Source organism: Osmerus mordax, chromosome 20, assembly GCF_038355195.1.
Source record: "Osmerus mordax isolate fOsmMor3 chromosome 20, fOsmMor3.pri, whole genome shotgun sequence".
Lineage (NCBI taxonomy): Eukaryota > Metazoa > Chordata > Actinopteri > Osmeriformes > Osmeridae > Osmerus > Osmerus mordax.
The window spans coordinates 12,302,452-12,320,174 of NC_090069.1; the positions used below are offsets into that span (position 1 = coordinate 12,302,452).

The 17,723-nt window shown below is 42.7% G+C and overlaps 1 protein-coding gene across 2 annotated transcripts in view; it reads left to right on the top strand.

Moving 5' to 3' along the window:
- Positions 1 to 8,234: 8,234 nt before the first annotated feature.
- Positions 8,235 to 17,723, top strand: part of ctif (CBP80/20-dependent translation initiation factor) — a 166,384-nt gene continuing 156,895 nt past the window's right edge. For both annotated transcript variants that reach the window (XM_067258345.1, XM_067258346.1), the window contains exon 1: positions 8,235 to 8,374. The gene's annotated coding sequence lies outside the window, so the exon portion shown is untranslated. The remainder of the gene's footprint in view (positions 8,375 to 17,723) is intronic.

The following is a 17,723-nucleotide window of genomic DNA, read 5'->3' on the forward strand; positions in this document are numbered from 1 at the left end:
GATAAAGTTTTAGCGCTTTGCACATGCTTTCAGGAAATCATTTCACACATATATAATGTACTTACAAGCAAAACATGGAATTTACAAGTGTCTGTGCGGTCAGAAATACAACTCCTTTGGCAGTTTCAAAAACGTTCATGGTGCATGTCTGTTTGGTTGCCACGGTGATGGCGCAGCTGTGATCGCTAACGAGCTGGGCAGAGAGAATAACAAACATTTACCTAGCAGCCACACCTCAAAGAAGTTAACCTAGACGCAAAACTATACGTCCAATCCCAAAAATAAGGTTATTTTCCGAGACCCAAGTCTCTGCCGAAACCAGAGATGTCATTTATATGTCTGTGTGGTCAGAAATACGACTCTACCGGCAGTTTAAAAAACGTCTACTTTCGAATTTCTCTGACGAATTTTACCCACCTCTCCATTGAAGTTAGTGAGAGAATTTGAAAGGCTGCTCTCGCTTCAAGGCTCATAGCTGAAAATCTGTAAATGTGAGCTCTTTAGTAGTTACATTGGCTGAAAGAGGACAACGTTTCCTACATTTTAAGGTATAACTTGTTTCTGTAAGTTAAGCTATATGAACGTTAGAGGAATTTGTTTGACAATTTAGTTGAATATCAGAAAAAGAACAGCCAGCAGTGTGCCACTCTGCTTGCTGCTCATTCATAAAAAGAAGGAGCAAACATTTTAATGTATTTCAAACTGTCATAATTCAAAATTGGCTGAATATTTGAAAAAGCTGAATCATTTGGGAATAGCTGAATGTCTTGTGAACATTTTAAAGGTTGAATGGTGTCTCTAGCTGAAAGTATGCTGAAGTAGTTACGTTTGAAAGAGGAGGAAGCTTTTTAATGATTTGAAAGGATTTACCATTACTTTTTTTAATGGGAGAATAATTTGCACAAAAACCTTAATGTCTTAAAAAGTATAAAAGTGAGAAATACCAAAAGTCATAGCCAACATCTCCTGAAGGAGCTGAACGTTTTGATACAAAAATTGTAGGAATCGGTGAAAGTATGCAGGACTAGTTAAAGGCCAAAATACCAGCGGAAGAACTAAGAAGTTGAAAAACAATAGTGAGAATGCTGAACAGCATTCTCACAATAAAGAGAAACAGGAAAACAATAGTGAGAATGATTAACAGCATTCTCACAATAAATATATATGTGAGAGAACAAAGGTTGTGCTCTCGCCGAAGGCTTGAGCACACCCAATAATAATAAATATAGCTGCAAGCAGCGATGCGGGTTCCTCCGCAAAATGGCAAAATATTACATTACGTACATTGTAGAAGGTCAAGAGTTGGACAAAAAGAGAGCAAAACTACTTCATGTCTAGGACAGAGGGTAAGGGTATAGCAGCTAAATTGGTCAATAGGTAGATAGCTAGCTGATCCTATCAAAGCATGCTTAATTGTTCTTTATCGCCCACCAGGCCCGCTAGCCGACTTTGTGGAGGAGCTGGACATGCTCCTCAGCGTCCTCCCGGATGATGGAACCCCCCTGATAGTCCTTGGGGACTTCAACATCCACCTCCAAGGAACGCAGGCCGTCGACTTCTTGTCTCTCCTGACCTCCTTCGACCTAACGCTGCTGATTACACCGGCGACCCACAAGGCAGGCAAACAGCTAGACCTCATCCTGACACGCAACTGTATCACTGACTTAACCTCTGTAACCCCACTGCATATTTCTGATCACTACTTTATCCAATTCTCTATCTATCTCTCTCCCTCCAACTCCTTCTACCTCCCCTCCCCTTGTAACTTTCCGGCGCAACCTCCGCTCCCTATCCCCCTCCCATTTCTCCTCTATTGTAACATCCTCCCTCCCCCCATTGACGAGTTCTCGTCCCACCCCACTAACACTGCCACCGACACCTTGTTAACCACTTTAACTGCATCACTTGACTCTCTCTGTCCCCTGTCAACCAGGCCTGCACGATCTTCTCCCTCCTGCCCGTGGCTTACGGATGTTATTCGTGAAGAACGGTCCACCCTTCGGGCAGCTGAGAGGAGATGGCGCAAGTCCAAAGGCGGTCTGGACTTTGATAAGTATCACTCCCTCCTCAAATCCTTCTCTTCTCACATAACTGGTGCTAAAACCCTCTACTTTCTGAACAAAATTTACTCTGCTTCAAACCCCCACAAACTTTTTTCTACCTTCTCCACCCTTCTTAACCCACCTCCCCCACCCCCTCCCTCCACCCTGACAGCAGACGACTTCTCCTCCTTTGAGAAAAAAGTCGCCGACATTAGCAGTCGGTTCCCTAAACCCACCTTTCCTACCCTCTCACCCTCCATGACTGACCCAACTAAATGTCTAAACTCTTTTTCTCCCCTGTCTGAGGCAGAGATCTCTGACCTCATTCTCTCTCATCGCCCCACCTCCTGTCCCCTTGATCCTATCCCCTCCCCTCTCTTTCAAACCATCTCCCCCTCCATCATAACTTTTCTTCTCCATGTCCTAAACTCCTCTCTTACCTCCTGCACCTTCCCCTCTGCCTTCAAACAGGCTAGAGTTACCCCTCTACTCAAAAAACCCTCCCTTAACCCTGCCGTCCTCCAGAACTACAGACCGGTATCACTGTTACCCTTCTTTTCAAAAACAATTGAACGTGCTGTATCTAACCAACTGTCAAACTTTCTCTCTCAGAACAACCTGCTTGACCCCAACCAATCGGGCTTCAAGACTGGCCACTCCACAGAGACTGCCCTCCTTTCAGTCACCACTGCCCTCCAGTCTGCCAGAGCGGCTTCCAGGTCATCCGTCATCATTCTGCTGGACCTTTCTGCAGCGTTTGATATGGTTAACCACCAGATCCTGCTCTCCAGACTTTCTGAGATGGGCATCACTGGCACTGCACTCCAGTGGATCTCATCCTACCTGTCGGGAAGATCCTACCAGGTCTCCTGGGGAGGCAAACTGTCAGGCCCTCGCCAGCTCTCCACTGGTGTCCCACAGGGCTCCGTCCTTGGACCCCTCCTCTTCTCTCTGTACACCACCTCACTTGGACCAATCATCACCTCCCATGGCTTCTCCTACCACTGCTACGCTGACGACATGCAGCTGTACCTGTCGTTCCCCCCGACCGATCCGGGGATCTCAGCTAGGATTGAGGCCTGCCTCACAGACATCTCCGCCTGGATGACCGAGCACCACCTCCAGCTGAACCTCGCCAAAACAGAACTTCTCATCATCCCGGCTAAACCCTCCATCTCCCACGATCTCTCAATCACCCTGGGATCTGCGACGGTGACCCCTTCATCCTCTGCCAGGAACCTTGGGGTTACCATGGACGACGAGCTCTCCCTCACGGCCCACATTGCTGCATTCTCCCGGTCGTGTAGATTCACCCTCTACAACATCCAGAAGATCAGGAGATACCTGTCTGAGCACTCCACCCAGCTGCTAGTCCAAGCACTTGTCCTCTCCAAGTTGGACTATTGCTGCTCGCTGGTCTCCCAGCATGTGCAACCCGCCCTCTTCAGAGGATTCAGAACGCAGCGGCCCACCTGGTCTACAATCTACCCAGACGCTCCCATGTTACCCCGCTCCTCATCTCTCTCCACTGGCTACCTATCATGGCCCGTATCAGATTCAAGACCCTGGTATTGACCTTCCGAGCAGTGAACGGGACTGCACCCGTCTACATCAAGTCTCTCCTGCAGCCTTACACCCCCACACGTCACCTACGGTCTTCTTCAGACAACCGCCTGGTGGTCCCACCGCTCAAGACAGCCCGGTCCCAACACAAGCTCTTCTCCTGTCTGGCCCCCCAGTGGTGGAATCAACTCCCCACCTCCATCAGAGACACTGACTGTCTCTCCACCTTCAAGAAAAGGCTCAAGACGCACTTGTTCCGGGAGTACAACAGTACTTAGGAATGGTTCGCTTGACCCGATATTAGTTTCCTCAAGGATCACAATGACTCTTGCTCTTGACTTGCTCTTGACTTGTTGCTCTTGTGGTTAGTGGTAACTGATTTAAAATTGTTTGTACTCGCTGTGATATATTGTTTTTTATTATTATTGCTTGCTTGTTAATGTTTTTTCTCACAGGTACACTTGCACTTATAGCAGTTCATGTTGTTTAATTGTAACTTGTTTAACTACATGCTCTTATGGTTCTTCCCTTTGGCACTTACTTTGGTTGTTCACAATGTTTGCTTCATGTTTTGGCTACTCGCAATGTTTTGTGGCTATCTCGTTGTTATGATCAGTGACCTATGCACTTTGTAAAGCTCTCTCTTGGAAGTCGCTTTGGATAAAAGCGTCTGCTAAATGAATAAATGTAAATGTAAGGCCAACAACAATAGGCTGACTGAGGTTTTGAACTCATGAGCATAAGGTTACAAGTCAGTCTCTTTATCCTCTCTGCTACACACCAACTGTTGAGATTTTATGAATAGCTTTGGTCAGCTTTGGGACAAAGGTTAAGAAACGGTTCACATTTCAAGGTAAAATTGCATAAAATTGCGCATGGTACATCAGAATGATGTCACCTTGAAGCCAATAAGGTTTGAAAAACCATCGGTCAAAATTCTATTTGATTTATTGACACAAAGATATTGAGGCAATGTGGACACTTACATAAATACACCCCTTTCAGACATTTTGTATTGCATTTCTCATTCCATTTCACTCTATATAATGACACATCTGCCCGCACACTATCCCCATCCATGCTGTTTCCCTCTCTCCCAGCGCAGGTCATGCAAAAGCAGAAATGCTGCAGCAGCCACATGAGGTTTAGCTGTATTCCAAACATTACCTCCCACAATCAATACATATCAACTGCAACATTGTTCTCAAACTTTCTCAAAGATGGCTTGACAAACCACAGATATTCACTTTCTTCTTAAGCAGATATCAAGAATAGCCTATAGGCAACTGGGTAAAGTACAGCCTGCATCCAGCTCCATTACGAGTGTTAGCTCTGGTAGCATCTTAGCCGACTCTGTTCCCATTAAACTACACGACATGCACACTCAAGGTGACCAACAAGATTATATTAACTAACAAACAATAACATTACAAACATCTAACTGAACAAAGACAACAACTGAAATCCCTCGCATGGCCGTTGTAATCGAACTATTTTCCACAAGTCTTTGCGTTTTTTGACATACCGCACTGCATGCTGGGTACTCAAGAGCGCTGACAGCTGATTATCTAGCTGTGCTCCGACTGCGTGATATGACGAGATGCTAGTGACGCGCTAAGGTCTCTGAGTCTCCTGCATTAACAAGTTCTGCTCGATAAGCAAGCTATTTTTACTAATGTTTTGTTAGCTATTGAATGGTAATGCAAGCTCACTAAAAACAATGTTAGTTAGCTTGGCTAAACTGGTTTTCATAGCAACAGAAATCCACAAATCAGATTAGTCGAACTTTATTCAGAAAGGCTGGGATCTGTATTTTTTACTGTACTCTTAACGCATGACTATGTTTAACTTAATGTCTGCACCTCTCTGTCACCAACTGTCTCTGGAGTGGAGGGTGGGGGCTTCATATCCAACAAATTACACCCCTGAACTTTTAAAACAGATCTAATGGCCTACAATTGTAAATATCCTATGGCTTCTTCTCCAATTGGGCCTCGATACAATGTCATCTAATATTTTCTGCCCATTCTGCATAGTTTTTTGCGACTTTCCACATCAGCACCCTTTGCCCAGTCCCTCTATTCTGCCCTACTACATGTGTTTTCCAACACCAGTTACAATCAACCCTGGGCAGGGACGGCGCCAGAGAATTTTTTATACAGGTGCTGAGGAGGCGCTAGATCATTGACGGGGGGAGCTGCGCAATTATATATACATAAATACTATTAATAAAGAAGCGGTACTTCTCTTGAGTGGTTTTTATTCAGATGAATAATCATTGGATTCAGGTCAAACATCTATCACTTGAACTGGTTTCATCACTTAAGACACTCAAAGTCAGCAGCTTGGCATACTGGGACATGGAAAGGATTAAACATTTAGACTTTCATCAAAGTAAAAAATGCTGGTTTGTCCTTTTTCATCAATGTCCTCAAAAAAGCAGTCTGTAGAGCTACTGTGTCTGTGGGGTGACTGTCTGTCTCTGGAGGGCTGGCAGGGGCAAGCAGGGCAGGCAGGCAGGCAAGGCAGGCCAGCTGAATGAAGCTGTCCAGCTAGAGAGGGATAGTCCAGCAAGGGTTCTGTGATGCTCTCAGCATTCTCTGTTGTTGCTTTCAGCATCCTCTATTGACCTCTGTGGAGCAGGCCTCCAGACCTGTAAAAGTGAAGAAAGGATCCATGTCAGTTCAGTTCTGAAAAACACAGCTTTTTCCATCTACACTTGACATAAACTACAGTTTTGACTGTGAAATGCAGTGGCATTACTTGAACTTGAATCCAAATGTGTTAACCTGATGGAGACCCATGCAAAGTCACTCAAAACACGGGTTCGATTCCAGGCTCTGGCAAGAGTATTTAGCTCTAAACTGGTCAATGTATACACATCTGACAAAAGACCAGCTCGACCTTTGCCTGTAAACAGTGATTCTGACTGTCAAAGACCTTTAAATAGACTGACTTACTGAAATTGGCAAAACTAGCCTGGCTAACGTAGGTCGCTTTCTCAGGGCATATGACGAATGAAACAGGCTCGCCTTGAAAAATCAGATATACTGGCTATCTTTAGCAGGCCCTTGTCTACAAAAAGCAGTCCTCCCTGACGTTTTGGAGTAGAATTGAGTGAAATACTAAATTGTTTACACACTGCCAGTGAGCGAGCCGAGCCTGACTCTGAGGCTAACGTCAAAACAATGTACCCCCGGGACGCAGTATCACTCCAATTGCAAGTCCACAAATCACAAAAATAATCGGACCATCTGGCTAAAAGCACAATTCCCACATCTCCTAAAGGCTGCCCTCCTCGACCTTTTTCGTGTAGACCTAACTGTAAAATGGTGAACTTATGAACATGACGCTACCAAAACATGGCTGCAGCCTAAGCGCCTATGCGGTCTCCCTGGCGCATAGGCTTATTACAAAGGCTTTCACGCCCCAAATCAAAATTCTGAGCCGACAGGTCTGTGGGGAATTGCTTTTTCTCCTAAAGGCTGCCCTCCTAGACCTTTTTGATGAACAATTCGCCGAGATGCAAAATGACTCACTAAATAAAAACACAGAGGAAAAAAGCTAGAGCTACAGTAGCTACTTTTCGAGTTCGGTTTTCCGTCACTTCAGACTCACGATCTAAAGGTCTAAAAGTGCTCAAACCTTCACCATAATTCAAGAGTAGTGTACTTTCACGAAACCAATCATTGATTCTAGCTTAAAATGTGTAAAAATAGGTAGGGATGGGACGTATGGCACTGACGCATCGATGCTTGTGTCGCAAAACCAATACGCACAGTTTCGAAAAAGTGTTTTGGAGCTTGTATCAAATTACGAAACCACGTGATAGATGACGTTCAATGCTTCGTCACAAACTCAAATACAGACAAAGCATACACACATAGTCGTCTCCCGCACTTAGCCCTTAATTATCCGGATCTTCACACTTTGGGCCTAATATCTTCTACCATTTTAGGGGTAAAAATAATCAGTCAACAGTTTTGCATATGGTTTCCAGTAATATACCATATACTAGAAAGGTGATTTAGAGTTTCATTTTCAATCATATAAATCCATAATCATTACCCATCTTCATTTACATTTATGCATTTAGCAGACGCTTTTATCCAAAGCAACTTCCAAGGGACAGTTTTACAAAAGTCATAATTCAACAGGGTGATGATTTTTCCACAATATAACCTGCTTTCTGTTACTCAGCTGGTACGATGCGAAGACAAAGTAATTAACACATAAAACACTCAGACTGCAGGTAGGTCTGTTCTGATATCTGCAATTGATTTAGCTAGTTGTTGCTGTTTTTGCTAAATTCAATAAATTCGAGGGGGCGGAGCTTCAGCTCCTTCAGACGACACCCCCTTCCCAGTATCAAGCAGAGAAGACTGCTGATTTTCTCACGATTTCAAAGCCTAATTTAACATACTTGTCAGTGGGGTTCGAATTTGGATGGGTAGTTAACAACACATTTTTCTGTGGTGTGATGAACTTAAAACTCATTTTCAGTTCTGCTTTACAGCCACTTTAAGTACACCGGATTTGGGACACTGTAACTTCATTTCCCATAATCCAACCCTCCACGTGCGCGGTTTGTCAGTAAACCGGACCAGACGTCACATTTCTGCATTCTCCTTTCTCTAGTGGTGGTGTGTAGGGAGTGTTATCTTTTATTTTCGAACACATTTCTTTCTTACAAAGTAGCCCCATGACACCGCGGGTTTAATTTAAGAAGGTAATCCCGGATTCCTCAGAAGTCCGAATCCAAGACTTGGGTAAGAATTTGTGCTTTCTGAAAGTGTTTAAATTCCATGGAAAACGGTTTGCCGGTTAAACTGGCTAGCTAGGTGGTGTGTAACCAGATCCAATGCTCTGGATTTTGTGCTAGTTGGTTGGGGACGTTTTACACTGTTGTCAATTGTCAGATAACCTTTTGACAAGATATCACTGTTAATGCTACTAAGTCTTTTTTAACTGTAAATGTTTTAGCTATACCTAGCTGTCTTATATACAGAGCTGTAGGCTAATATCAATTGGCTCACTGCTTCTGTTGCGTGTCAGACAGACCTGTTGACACATTAGCTTGCTAGGTAGCTAGCTAACTAGCCTACGGTCATTAGATTTTCACAGTGAGGCTGCTTTATCTACCTACTGGCGTCTGTTGCCTTTTGAAAATGCATGTTGCTGTGTGATCATTGTTGTGAGAGTGCAACCTAGTAGTAGCATGCGTCTGTTCTGTGCTGCATCTCCACCTTGTTAGCGACAGCGGTACTAGGCAGCCAACGTAGCAGGGCGTGGAACTGGAAGCCCAGGCCGGACAGATGTGTGGTCATTATAATCTATGACTATGACCTATGCTATTGTTTATATTGAAACAGAAAGATCATAACTTCTGCCAGAGCAACCATTTGATCAACTTAATACATTAATTCTTTATTTAGGAGCTACTACAGTCGGTAATATTATGTCAGGATAAAAGATCAAAATACCAACGCCTTTCAATAACGAAATTAAATGTCTTAATCCCTTTTACAACCTTAAACGTTCCGCGATATACGTTTTGTTACATTTTGTCTGAGACAGATCGGCGACTGTGCCATAGAATACAGTAGGCTAAAATAGTAGAACAGGAATATAGCTATATAACTAGATGTGATCAGTGTAGGGTATTCAACCCCCCAAAATGACATTTAAGATGACTATAACAAGTTCTTGTGTCATTTGATTACATCCCAGCTAACACAGTTACGTTGCCCTTACGTTGCCGCAACGTCATTCAATGACCAAACATACGTTGCCGCATCGTAATTAGGTTCGACATCGACTGCGGATGCATGAAATGACCGGCGAGAGGTGCCGCTTGCAGTCGGGGAGGAGTTAAAACGCCTCCTTAAAGTCGGACATTCCTGCTTCCCTTCGTTTGCTGCGTTGACGTCAGTCATGGCTGATCAAGCGCTGTTTACTTACTTTATCGCTGACGAACTGCATGGTTGCGAATTTAATTGTTTTAGTATTAGAACTTGCCCGAACCAGTGCACTTAAATTTGTCATTTATGTATTGGGCTATGTTAAACTCTTTCTCCAATCTGCAGATTGAAAACCAGAACTAAATTAAACTTAGTCTTTCCGTTAGTGAAGAGGCGGACTAAAACCCTTAAACAAATATTTAATTCACTTAAACTGTTTGGTCCAGATTTGAGCAATGGTGAAACTGAAGGTTTCAGAATAATTACAAAAACGTTGTTGTGTGTGTGTCTGGCCAATCATGAAATAGCTGTGTCGTCATTAGAACCCGTGCAGTTGCTTTTGAGAAAATGCGCCCGGCTACACAGCCGGCTGTTCTCAAATAGATCTCACGGTACTTACTGTGACCTAGCCTCAGCGCCGTCTCAAGTCGGACAAAAAGTCTAACCAGAATCCACTGCTTCAAGTCAGCCAGCTGCAGCAGGCTGCGGCGCTGCATGAAGTCGAACACACCTATTGTCAACATGGCAACAACGTGAAAAGTGGAGGGCGCCAGTTTGTAACGGCAACGTCATTTTGTGACGTTGTCAGTCTGTAACTGCGACATCCTGGCGACGTTAATTAAGTAACCTATATTCTACTGCTTATATTGGGGTGGTTCATATGCAGACCTCATTTGCCCAAAATGCTACTTGTTCTTGTATAATAGGCTACACGGTAGCCAACTTTAGTAGGACTATTTTTTTGTGATGTGTAGCCTAACTCAAGCTAATTGTAAACGAGGCAGCATTTCCAAATAACTTTCATTTTATTTGAGAAACAAAGAGCCAAACTGTGAATTAAAATCTTCTGCCAGTTCCCGCTACAGGGTCCTGTCTGTTGGCCCTGACAATGAAGCACAAAAAAGTTAGTGTCCTATCAACAATCTTCAAAAAAATATTATGTGATTCTAGTTTTTTGTCACAGTCATGTGAAAGGTTGGATATGGAAGCTACAATCATGTTTCATTCACCTGGCTGGTTTTGAATGGGCTGCCGGGGCGTGTTTGAGTGTCTCCGCTATGAGGAGCTCCACAGCCTTCTCTCCCAGTCCCGTCTTCCACTTCATCACAGCATCTGCAATTAGAAGTCATGAACTTATTGTCAGCACCAATTTGAACGTTGAACGCTGCGTGTAAGACATAATTCATGGCATCTCCAAACACCTACCACTGTCTTTCGGAACTCCAGCGCCTTAAGGCGCTCCTCAAGGTCTTGGAGTTCAGACTCTGTTTGGGCCACCTATATGGAGTCAGGTGGCTGAGTGGTTAGGGAATCAGGCTAGTAATCAGAAGGTTGCTGGTTCGATTCCTGGCCGTAGAAAAGTACGTTGTGTCCTTGGGCAAGGCACTTCACCCTACTTGTCTCGGGGAAATGTCCCTGTACTTACTGTAAGTCGCTCTGGATAAGAGCGTCTGCTAAATGACTAAATGTAAATGTAATGTATGGAGCTAGAAAGCTGACAAAAGTGTCTGAATTTGAAGTCAGTTTTGATCAAATGCAGACGTGTCGGCGACGTCTTGCCAGTTAGCAAATGATCTTCATACTACATCTTGCCGACGTATCTTCTGTACATCGGGCCGTGTGGTATCTGGGTCTTCCCTCCAACGACCAACTTTTTGTTCTAAGGTAAAGTTTGGTCGTTCTGAAATCGTCTACTTTTCCCTGTGAAAGCAAGCTGTTTCACCTTTGGCCTAGTTCAGACAAAATCTGAATTTCAGCAATCTGAATTTCAATAATCTGAATTCCTGCAATCTGAATTTCAGAAATGTGTATTTCTGGATCAAAATATTTGTTTTATTAAATTTGGCATTCAAATAATTCAGATGGTATATTCAACAGCAAAATATTTCAGTTTTATGAAATTCGACATACAAATATTTCAGATCTTTCATATTCAAATTCAGATATTTTTGTCAGCTTTCTAGCTCCATACACCTGTAGGTCCATCACTGGCACCTCTTCAGTGTGTCTGCCCTGTAGACGCCTGAATAGGAGAGCCTCTTGCTGGTTCTCCTCCAATGTCTCCATCTTCTGGAGCATAACCTGTAATGTGTCTGTAATTAAGGACAAGTAAAACAAGTTTACATGATTGAGTGAATGTGGTATACAAAACATTAGTATGACAACATTTGTTGTTTATATGTATCCCCCCCCCCCACGATCAGAACAACTTAGGTAATTAATTGGCAATGCTATGGAAAAGCTTTGAGTATTTTTTTTAGTGTCTTATATTTGCACCTATCTGCAAGCTGTTTTCCTGGGCTCCCAATGGGTTCTCCTCCACCAGACCAGAGTTGACACCTAGTTGTATGGCATCAGGGAGTCAGGTGGCTGAGTGGTTAGGGAATCGGGCTAGTAATCAGAAGGTTGCTGGTTCGATTCCCGGCCATGCCAAATGACGTTGTGTCCTTGGGCAAGGCACTTCACCCTACTTGCCTCGGGGGAATGTCCCTGTACTTACTGTAAGTCGCTCTGGATAAGAGCGTCTGCTAAATGACTAAATGTAAATGTAAATAATGAATATTCATATGACATATGTCATATAAAAATTTAAATACTTTTTTATATTATGAATATGCTTTGGACACCAGAATTGACATGCCACGTCAATGACCCAAATGACAGATTGGCTGCGCAACATAATCTACAGCCATTCCAATCAGTTTACCATCTATCTTTAGTTCACTAAACTCAAACTGGCAAAGTTTGTCCTTCATATTCTCTTGGATATTGACAATGGTTGAACTGTTGTCAGCCCTCTATGATGATTCTTTCCTTAATGTATTAACCTTGCTTCTGAAAAAAATATTCAAGTGATCTGCAATTAATTTGGGTTTTGTGATAAAGGTACCCCCACTTTCAATGAAAGTAGGTTGTGGAGAGGTGTTTCTTCCCATTATAGCATTAAGCATACTCCAAAGCTTTTTGGGGTCATTATTTGTCCTGATTAGTTGCAAAGCATAATATTGTTTCCTTTTCCTTTGATTGAGTTTTGTAACTTGATTTCTCAGTTTATAGTAGTTTTCTCTGTCCTTAGTACAACCACTGTTCTGTGCCTTTTCCCTGGCCTGATTTTGCTGAGGCATATAGCCCTTTAGTTCCAAATCAACCCATGGTGCCCTACAAGTCCTCACTGTCACTTTTCTAACAGGTGCATGTTTATCAATGATTGGTACACACTTTGCAAGAAAAAGATCTAGTGCTTCATCTGGTTCTTTTGCATTGTAGACCTTAGACCAACATATATTATTGACCTCTTCCAGGAAGGCTTCCTCAGAAAAACCTCTGTAGGACCTTTTATAGATTACTCTAGGTCTAGCTTTGGGAACCTTCATTTTCCTTGCTACCACTACAATATTGTGGTCACTACATCCTATTGGGACTGATACAGCCTTGGTATATAAGTCATCTGCACTAAAATAAATGTGATCAATACAAGATGCTGTGTTGATGCCCTTGTTGTTCGTGCTTAGTCTTGTTGGTTGTGTAACCACTTGTTTCAAACAGCATGCATCAGTTATGGTGGCCAGTTGGTTCTTTAAGGATCAATTGGGCAATAGCCAGTCAATATTTATATCTCCAGTGAAAACAATTTCCATATTCAATTCACACACCTTATCCAGCATTTCACCCATGGCTTCTATGTAGTGTTCATCTGAACTTGGTGGCCTGTAGCAGCAGCCCACCAAGATGGGTTTAATATGGGGCAGGTTCAGTTGAAGCCATAGCACTTCAATTTCATCATACATAATATCCTCCCTAACTTTCACTGGAAGATGGTTTTGAACATAAAAGGCACCTCCCCATATCTGTTTCTGTCCTTTCTATATAGATTATACCCTTGTATGCCCACAGCCTCATCCTCAAAAGTGTCATCCAGATGGGTTTCTGATATTGCAAGTATGTTTTAATTGAGTTTAACACCAACAAGTCAGTAATTTCATGCACTTTGTTCCTAAAGCTACAAATATTCAGTTGAGCAATCTTCAAACTTTCTTTGGGAGTAAAGCAGCAATAGACATGAAATATGTGTGCCAACTCTTATTTACCCTTCCACCTGTTTAAGCGTCACTTTTTCTTCCATTCGCTTCCTGTTTGTGGACAATCAGTTTGTCATACCTTAAGACAGCAAAGTCCCCTCTTTCTCTTGCAGCTTTCATCTGAGGAAGCAGCTCCCTCCTCTTCTGGCGAACTGCATCAGGGTAGTCTTCATTGATGAAGATTCTGGATCCTTTAAGCTTTTTTGTGTTGCCAAGGACTCTATCTCTGTCCTTAATCCTCAGCAGCTTCACCAGTAGAGGACGGGGGGCCAAGCCCAGGGAAGTCTCTCTCTGCTTTAGGTGCCTTCCCAGTCCGTTGGATTTGTTCTATCCCAATGGTGTGGTGATCTAACTCCAGTTGGTCTTTGAAGAGTGTCAACACCTTCTCCTCTAATTCAGAGACCTTCTCCTTCTCTGTTTCAGGAATGCCATCAATAATCATGTTGTGACGCCTGGATTGACCATCGAGAAATTCAGTTTTGTTGTGTATTGCAGTCATACATTCTGCTAGCTTGTGTATGTCAGTTTCATTTGTTTTATGGTTCTGTGACACACTAGCATTAGTGGTTTTCAAGTCATCCACCTCCTTTTGTGTAAAGTGGAGACTAGCCTTAAGTTTTTGTAGCTCTTTCATCATAGCATCCATTCTGGAGTTAGTAGTGTCCATCAAGGTGTGCACGCAGGCTTTGAAGTTGCTTTCCTGCTGTTCTAGCATTTCTTTATAGACAGCTTTTTGTTGGTCAAGTGGTTCACACACTTGTACTGATGATATGTACTGTGCATTGTCCTTATCTTTGTCCTTTCCCCCCCAGCCATCTTGGTAGCCTGGTGGTAGCCTGCCAAGTTAAGAATCTAAAAGTGTTGTTTGTCCATCGACAATGGAAAACGTGTGTTAAAGTTTTCCTAATCCGGAGGGATGTAGCCAAATAATTGTCAAATCGAAACTAGGCTAATAATGCAGGAGGGTTTGTCGCTCGGTACAGCCGGTAATCCCCGGTGTTGACCACTTTGTAGTTAAGATGTGCTGAGATATGACCTCACTTCCCTTTTGCCGGATCAGTTGTTGAATTATTGGCTGTAACTAACAAACAGTTGCGAAAATCTAAACTCCATGGGATAACTTTTGTGAGGCTTGGTCTGAAGGTCATCTCTGGCAATTTTGAAGAAGATTTAACAAGGGACTTGATTTGACAAGATTTGTCGGAGGAGTAGCAAAAAAACCTTTTTGCTTAAAATTCAAGATAGCAGGGAATCTATATAACTGGGTATGACTTCATAGAGTGCGTTGAACTCGTCTTGATCCAGGGAATCCAACGATAACTCATTTCGGAAAAGGCATATGGTTCAAAAGTAACGTGTGTAAACACACCTTCAACTTTGACCCATTGGTTGCGCTAGAGGGTTTGAATGGGAGGCATGAAACTTTGTGAAATTGATGAGGGGACTGGCCCCAAAGAGTGTGCCAAATTTCACAACTTCTGACCATACAGTTCTAGGGGCTGCCATAGACTCCCATGGCGGAAGATGATGTATAATAAAAATAACTAGAGAGGGTACCATTTCTGAGGAAATTGTAGGGTGTGCTTGCTTGCGTCGGTTGCAGATGGGTCCGTCCCCTTAAGTTTTTCCCTTCTAGTGATATTTTCAAGCATTTAGCCTACTAATATTGTATAATTCATTAAGAACCCCCTTTGAAACATGCTATATAACAACGTTGTCACCGGCAGTATTGCAGATGGAATCGCGATTCAAACAGTACCCTCTGCTAACTGAAAATATGCCCCCAAAAACGTAAATAAGCTTCACATTTATTTAGGGGGAAATGGATAATTCAAAAGAAGTTTGCTACGAGCAAGCTAGCTGCTGTTTGTGATTGTTTGAAAGCACCGGAAATGAGAACGTTTCTTTTGATAATCTGTGCCAAATTTGGTGAATATTTGATATTCACCAAAAACATTTTATTCATTCATTCAAAATGGCGGCCACATCAATTCAGCTGGTATCACAAGTTAACATGTCAGACACGGGATCGCCCCCTAGCGGTTAGATGACACAACCTTTTGTGGACCTCTTTGGAAAAGGATCCCGAGCACCTGTACCAAGTTTGATGTCAATTCAGCAAATATTTCCTGAGAAATTATCTCACTTACTGTTTTGGCGACTTCATCGCCGACTTTGATCAGCTTTACCGGAAAAACTGTTTTGAAAATCAAAAACCATGTGAAAACGTTTGTGAGGCTTGATCTGAAGATAATTGGTGCAAAATTTGTTCTTATTGCAGCGCCACCTAGAGGTGAAATGGCATGACCTATTTTGGACCTCTTTAGAACAGGGTCCCTAGTCCCTATACCAAATTTGGTGTCAATGCAGTAAAGAAATGCTGAGATATGACCTCACTTATTTTATGGTTGCTTGGTTGATGACTTTGATTGGCTGTTCTAGTCAAAAAGTTAAGAAAATCAAAAAACGTGATGTATTTTGTGAGGCTTGGTCTGAAGATGATCTTTACCAAATTTGGTGAAGATTGGACAACCTTATAGGAGAGGTATCGAAAAAATGTTACACTAGAACGTTACATCAATTCGGCTGGTATCACAAGTTAACATGTGTCAGACACGGGATCTACGAAGATATCACGAGACAAAGGAATCACTTAAATAAGACAAACGAGTCAGGTGGCTGAGCGGTGAGGGAATCGGGCCAGTCATCATAAGGTTGCCAGTTCGATTCCCGGCTGTGCAAAAATGACGTTGTGTCCTTGGGCAAGGCACTTCACCCTACTTGCCTCGGGGGGAATGTCCCTGTACTTACTGTAAGTCGCTCTGGATAAGAGCGTCTGCTAAATGACTAAATGTAAATGTAAATCAACAGTTATTGGTCAACACACAATGCTGCCTATTGTAGTGCCCCCTAGAGGTCAAATGAAAACTACCTGGCTCAGACCTCTTAATAAGAGGGTCCTAAGTCCATACACCAAGTTAGGAGACAATGCATCAAAGATTGGCTAAAATATGACCTCACTTCTCTTTTTCCGCATCAGTTGCTCAATTTGGCTGTAACTAACAAACGGTTGTGAAAATCAAAACGCCATGGGATTGAGAAATTGATGAGGGGACTGGTCCCAAAGTGTGTGCCAAATTTCTGACCATGCCGTTCTAGGAGCTGCCATAGACTCCTATGGCAGAAGAAAATGTATAATAATAATAATAAGCTTCGCTGCTTGACCACCAATAAGTCACTAGCTAAATTAGTTAAGCAGAGATAGCATTGTGAGGAGCATCTCAGCTAACTTTGCATGTGTTAGCTAATGTAATGTTATGTTAACTATTCTAACTATAAAACTTAGGAGTAATATAGAAGAATTGTGTAACTCAATGTTAGATGATCTTTCTGTCAGAAGGTAGGCCAAGGAATGCACGACAATGGAAAAGGGTCCACTTTGTTTGTTAGACGAGCTTGGATCAAGTAACCACGTCAGGCAGAGTGGTTAACATGTGGGACAACTGGTTTCACAAGACATGCTTATATACTTTAGCTGGACATGTTCAATGATAGAATGCACAGAATCACCTCGTTGGTCACTGTGGAATGAAAGAGAGAAAACAGGACAGAGTAACACGCGGATATCGTTCATAATATATATATTTTTTGACAACGTAGTTAAGGCCGCCGGCGTGTGTTGCTTAGGCGGCCGCCTTAACTGAAAAGTGCTGCAGGAAACACTGTTCTTAAGCCTTTGACGCGTAGCGTCACACCGGTGTGACGGCTTCTGGCTGGGCCCCACAGTGTACTGTCACACCGGTGTGACAGGAACGTGTCCTTAGAACGTCCAGTTTTGTTTATAAACATCACAATAGAGAGTTCAACATTAGCCTACGTGTATATTATGAACATAAGTCTCAATTTACTGTATATTTTGAGAAAGTTGACCTTTATTATCTATATGAAAACGTTCAGTCAATTTAGTTTAGTTAATGTAAGCTAACAGCTAACCAAAAATTACTCACGCTTTACTCACGTCACCTAGTAAATCATAATATTATCCGTTTTCCTTGTCTTGGATATCTCTTCCAAGGTCC